Source organism: Lathyrus oleraceus, chromosome 6, assembly GCF_024323335.1.
Source record: "Lathyrus oleraceus cultivar Zhongwan6 chromosome 6, CAAS_Psat_ZW6_1.0, whole genome shotgun sequence".
NCBI lineage: Eukaryota > Viridiplantae > Streptophyta > Magnoliopsida > Fabales > Fabaceae > Lathyrus > Lathyrus oleraceus.
In genome coordinates this window covers 33,245,764-33,252,528 of record NC_066584.1, presented here as the reverse complement: position 1 = coordinate 33,252,528, position 6,765 = coordinate 33,245,764, and positions in this window count along the sequence as shown.

Sequence of the window (6,765 nt, the reverse complement as noted above, 5' to 3'; positions counted from 1 at the left end):
ATTACTGATGAAATTAAGCATTATTATATCAAGAATTATCAGCTTTCACACCTCGATGTCGTTTTTTCTTCTTTCTCATGGCTTTTGGTATGGAAATAGGAGGTGATACCAGTTGAGATGGCATTCTTGAGACTTTTTCTGATGTTGGCATGTTACTTTGGCCTTTCATATCTATCCTGATCATGCTTACTTGATATTGATTTTCTTTTTCTACCTCTAGCTTCCTGTTTTCAAGAACATTCAAGGTTATTTCATCATTAAAAACTTTTAAAGTTGTGTACCATGATCTATGTTGAAATTACATCGACTTATCCACATGAATGGTCAACCAAGAATGATAGGTGTATCGTCATCCTCAGGTATGTCTATGATCACAAAATCAATAGAAAAACTAAATTCCTCTATTGTCACCAGTAAGTCTTCCACTATCCCATATGCATTCTTTATAGAGTGGTCTGCAAATTTCAGATCTGTCCTTGTATCACTGACATTTCCAATACCAAGCCTTTGATAGATTAACAATGGCATCAGACTCACACTGGCTCTTGAATCAATTAGTACCTTCTTGAAAGTTTTGTCTTTTTATAGTGCATGAGACTATGACAGATCCAAGATCCTTTTGCTTGATTGGAATTCTCCTACCTGGTGATATTTCACTATATTTTTCGTTAAAGGTTACCGACCCATCTCCTATTGGTCTCTTTTTAGCGATTACCTCTTTCATGAATTTTTAGTACATGGGCATTTGCTCGAGTGCTTCGAAGAAAGGCATATTGATATCTAACTTTTTGAACATTGTGATTAATTTCTCAAAGTCTTTCTCTTTTGGATCCTTCTGTATCACTCTCTGAGGGTAAGGTAACTTAATCACTGGTTTAGCCTCTTTTTTTATTTTTCCATTCAATTGACTTTACTAGTGGTATAACTTCTTCTTCTTCTTTCTTATTTTCCCTCACTTCCAGAACTACCTTTATGACATGGTCATCCTTTGTTGCCTTCTCTTATTCATCTTTAGCAACTTTCTGACTTCTTGTCGTGATAACACTAACATTCTCATGATTTCTCAAATTTTATACTGCTGCACTTGGTATGGAACCTTGTACTCGAGAACCTGCTATTTGTTGTGCTATCTGACCCATCCTAACTTCAAGATTTTTGATAGAAGCAATAGTGTTCCTCTGATTATTTCTTGTTTCTTCTTGGAACTAGGAATTTTGAGTTGCCATCTTTTCAATGGCAAGTTCTCAATCAGCCTTTTTGGGTGCTTGTTGTTGATATTAATGTTGTTGTGGTGGATACTATTGTTCCTGTTAATATTGTTGTGGTTGGTTCTGATATTGAATGAGACCCTGCTTTTGAACATTTCCTTGTTGATCTTTCCAGGAGAATTTTGGATGATTCTTCCAGCCTGGATTACAAGTGTTAAAATAAGGGTTGTTCTGCTTCAGAAATTTTATCTCTTCAATTTGTTGCACGGTTGCAACACAGTATACAGTCAAATGAGGTCCCCCACAAATTTCACAACTAACATTATGGGCCAACTGAATTTGAGCTATATGTTGTGTACCAACATTCATTGCTTTAAGTTTCTTTTCAACTTCTGCAGCAACTGTGTCTTCTATCCTTATCTTATTTGTTTCAAGCTTCAGATCAATAACCCATTCAGATTTGCTTGAACATCTATCCTACAACTCTAAATGCTCATTTGTAGTTATTGCCTCAATGATCTTTTTAATACCTGTGGTTGTTGAAAAGTTTAATGAGCCACCAACTGTTGTATTAATCAATTGTTTTGTGTTTAATCGGAGACCATTGACAAATATATGCATTTGCTCAGTCTGATCTAAGTTATGTGTAGGAAAAGTAACAAGTAACCTCTTGAATCTCTTGTATGAATCACCAAGTGATTCACCCTATTTTTGTTTGAAGTTCATAATATCGTATCTTTTCTTGAGGAAAACTGAAGCTAGAAAATACTCATGCATAAAAGTTGTTTCCATTTGTTCCCAAGTGGTGATACTCCTGGCAGGTAATGAGTAAAACCATTCTTCTATATCTTCAGATAAGGTAAAAGGAAACATTCTTAACTTTTTTGCTTCTTCAGTATGCCCATCTATCTTTAGAGTGGCGCTCATGGTCAGAAACCTTTGTAGATGTTTATTTTCATCTTCATTGATTTTTTCCAAAAAGGTCTCTTCTCAAGTTGACTAATGGTGCTAGGATGCAACTGAAAGTTAGACACATTCACCGGTTAGTTCACAATTGTTAGCCTACCACCTGGTGCATTTGCCATCCCATAGTCACCTTATAGTCTTTCTGATGGTGGTGGATTTTCACCCATCGTTTCGACCTCTTTCTCTGAATATGAATCTGAATGAATGGAGGGATGCTCTTCGTCTAATTCCCATCTTGCTAATTTAGCTTGTCTGAGTCTTGCATGCAAAGTTCTTTCGATTTCTGCATCAAAACAAAAATTAGCTGAGGCCTTACCTCGCATAAAAATATCAGAAACAAATTAGTTGATAAAAATCGAAATAAAAATAACAAAAATTAAATTTTAGTTGCATAGCAACAAAATTTCAATTGAACTAAATTTAAACTCTATATTTTGGCAGTCCCCGACAACGAAGCCAAAAACTTGATCGGAAAAATATCAAGTATACTATTTTGCCTCTGTAGTAATAATGAGGAAAGTTCCCTGAATGTCTATCTCAAGGACTGCGTATCAATAATGAGTTCTAATTGTCGTTCAATCAAACAAAAACTAAAGTTGAGATTTGTTGTGCAAATTTATATAAAAATAATTACGAATAAAATAAATCGATGATTTAAATGACTTTGACAAATATGAGCATCATGCCAGGGATATTGTATGATTCTTTCTTGTAATAACTATAAATCATCATTGCAACAACATATTTTACGTAATCAACACCAGTTCTTAAAGTTGTTTTCTCCTAAATCCTTAGTGAGAAAAACTTTAATCATTCATCCCAAATTACCGTGTCCATAGATAATTACTGATGAAATTAAGCATTATTATATCAAAAATTATCTGGTTACTATACGGTAACCCTAAGCCTAGTTGTTAATCTTACACCAATCTTAGTTTTTCTAAAAGAGAAAGCATTACAAACATCAAGAGAATAATTTAATTATGAAAAAACCCATTGTTTATTGCAAATAGAGAATCATAGTCATTACAGATCCAAATCAGGGACATCCTATAACATTTGGGGGTTTAACTACTTATAATATTCAATGAAAATAAAATACAAAGTTTAAACACTATAGGTACTAAGATGAAATTGAATCTTCAATCGTTTTCATTCATGAAAATCCGCCTTTCACCAAACCTTTTGTGTTCTCCGATCTTTCTCTCTGTATTTTTTTCCATCCAAGCAGAAGTGTGTCAAAATGTGATAGTAATCTCGCTTAAATAGAGAAATGCCCATTTTTTTAGATTCCCCTAGTCAATCCAATTTTTCTGGACAATAAGATCAGGTTTGAAAATAGCCCAATCGACAATAATTTCCAAATTTGGCCTAAAAAAGGAAAGTTTCCGAAAATCAAACACATGCCTGCTACGACCTGTAGCAGGTGCTGCAAATAGCCATAGCAGGCCAGTGTTTCTGGCTAGCCAACTGAAGTTGTGGGGTTATGTATACTACGAGTGGTTGTGGCATACCATTGTTTATGTCTTGACAACTGAAGTTGGGGGGTTATGCCTGTTACAGCCAGTAGTAGGTGCTACGGGTGGCTGTAGCAGACCACTCTTTCTGTTCCTTTTCCTTTGAAACAAGGGTTTCAATTGCTCCTCTCTTACAACCTGTAGCATGCACTACGGGTGGCCGTAGTAGCCAATTATTCCTTGGGCCATACTTTCCGATTCTTCATGATTCTTCACAGTTTTTAATCGAAATCCTTCTTGAATATTTATTTGATCCTGATAATAGTAAAAACGCGCAACCCAAGCATAAAATGCGGAAAATGGAAACAAATTGATGAAAAACAATGAAAAGATTAAATGACAATAACTATAGCATAATTGGTGACTGATCATAACTATATGAAAAATGAAAATAACCCGCCTACTTTCACCCATTAAAATGATAATAACTATAGCATAATTGGTGACTGATCATAAATATCCACTGAATGATAACTTGAGACTTTAGGGCTTAAAACATATGGAGTCATTCAACTAGATGACAATATGTCTTGTAAATTTCATGGTATTTTTATGGTTAGACTTAAAATGTTTGATAACTAAGATTTTTTTTATACAAAAAGTGAGGTATCTTCACGAGCTTAGAGAAATTTGATGTCAATAACATGTTTGATTATCTAGGATATTGTACTAGATTTAAACACATGGCTTTTAAAGTTTCACATGGTGCATGGATTGTGGCTAAAGGGTCTAAAATATGTGGGTTATAGTCCCTCTATTCTCTTTTATAAGCAAACTTTGAGTTTTAAGTTTATTAAATAAATGATGTATCTGGACTATATATTAACCAGATACATTAATTACTCAATGAATCTAATAGTCAAAATTTACTTATAAAAGATAATTAATAGAGTATTGTCGCATCTCGAAAAATACGATTCCTCGCGATGGTCGCGAAAAAAATTTATGTTCGAACAGAGTCGCCACCGAACTTTATTTATCCCAATGAAGGATAGGAAAATATCCATAAAACCTTTAGGAAATGGAATAATGGTCGTCGCAACCATATTCGGGTTCGGGAGTGGATTACGTAAGGGGAAGGTATTAGCACCCCTTACATCCGTTGTACTCAACGGGAACCTTTTAGTTCTAATGTGCGTTTCGGGTGTTAATTTATGTTTGTTTGTTATCTTTGGGTTATAAGATATTGAAAAATAGAAATGGATGAGAACCTCAGAAAGGGAAAGGAGAGGTTTTTTATTAGTGTGCTCGCGAAGATACAGCAATCTCCTGCCTACGTATCCTTAAATAAGGAAATCAGAGCATTCGTAGTTCGGGGAACTACGGTTGGTTGGCGTCTTTTAGTGAACAATTGTTTTAAATCGCGTTCTAACGGCTAAGCGCTGGCTTGTCTACTCTCGGCGGAGGCTTAAGCATTGGTTTGTTGTGCGCATTAGAAAGGATTAACAGTGTTCTTTCTGAAAAGAGTTTTGGTCACACGGGGGTGACAAGTTGAATTAATGTATTGAATGTTTTGTTTGATTGGTTATGATCGCACGAGGGCGAGAGAAGATAGGTTTGATGTGTTGAGATATTTTTGTTGGATGACGATTACTCGGATATTCGAGTAAGACAACTCGTATCCTAACAGTCGGGAAAGGGAATAGAAGACTCTAGACCACTTTCTTTTTCATCCTTAAATATAGAAAGGATTTGATAATAATTAATGTATTTTGAACGGATGACGAATACTCGGATAATCGAGTAAGACAACTTGTATCCTAATAATCGGGAAAGAGAATAGAAGACTCTAGACTGCTTTCTGTTTCATCTAAATATTTATGAAAATAAGGTTATATATGGTTGATGTTTTTAGAATAAACGACAAGTGCTCGAATGACTAAGTAAGACAACTTATATCCAAGCATTTGAGAAGAGGAATTAAAAACTCGAGACCATCTCCTTTTTCGTATAGTTTTGATTGATTTATTAAGTTGCGAAAAAATGACAATTGTTCGACTAACCGAGTAAGAGAACTCGTATTCAAACAATTGAGGAGAGAAGTTGAAAACTCAAAGTCATCTCCCTTTTCATTTAGCTTATTATGAAAATAATTTGATTTAATCGGATTTAGAAGTTTGTAAAGGAACGACAATAATTTGACTAACCAAGTAAGAGAACCTGTATTCAAATAGTCGCGGAGAAAAAATTGAAGACTCAAAGTTATCTCCCTTTTGGTTCCTTGTTATAAAAGGATTTGACTTGTTTGTGCTTAAATGGATTAGAAATGACGACCATTTGACTAACCGAGTAAGGAAACTCGTATTCAAATAATCGAGGAGAGGAGTTGAAAACTCAAAACCATCCCCCTTTTCATTTTTCAAATGAAGTGTTGTTTAGATGTGATTAAGTATTTTAACTTTCAATGAAAATACTCGATGTTGGATCGAGGTTTTATGAGTGAAGTGAGTTTTATTTTAGTGAATGATTTATCTAAATCGATTAACTAAAACCGAATAGGTCTCATTGTAAGAAAGCCCAAGAGTAAGCTATGTGAGGTTGATGGTGATGCTTAAAAGCGATCGACTTACAATGGTATGGAAATGGGACTCGATGTTGAACCGAGGAATAATTTATCTTTCCATGGTTTAACAATGGTTAGGAATTGATGATGAAATCGAATAAAATCAAGTTTGTTTTATGAAATGGTAGTAAAAGATGATGGTGAAATTGTGAAATCGGTCAACTTCTAATTAGCAAAATTAATTTATTAAAATTTGATAAAATCGTCTAATTTAAGGTAAATAAAATTAATTATCAAAATTATCGGATTAAAAATTAATATAATCAAATAATTAAGTTAATTAAAGTTAATCAATAAAATTATCTAATTTAATCAAAACTTTAATTAATTAATTTAAAAAGAAATAAGTGACAAAATTGAATATAAAATAATCGAATCGAATCGGCTACCATGTACTCATAAACCGGTTTGTACATAGCGACAACGGGGTTGGAGTGTCGTATGTAAGGATCGAAACGCAGCAAAAATATCAAATTAAAGTATAGAAAATTTGGCGGCATAACGATATAAT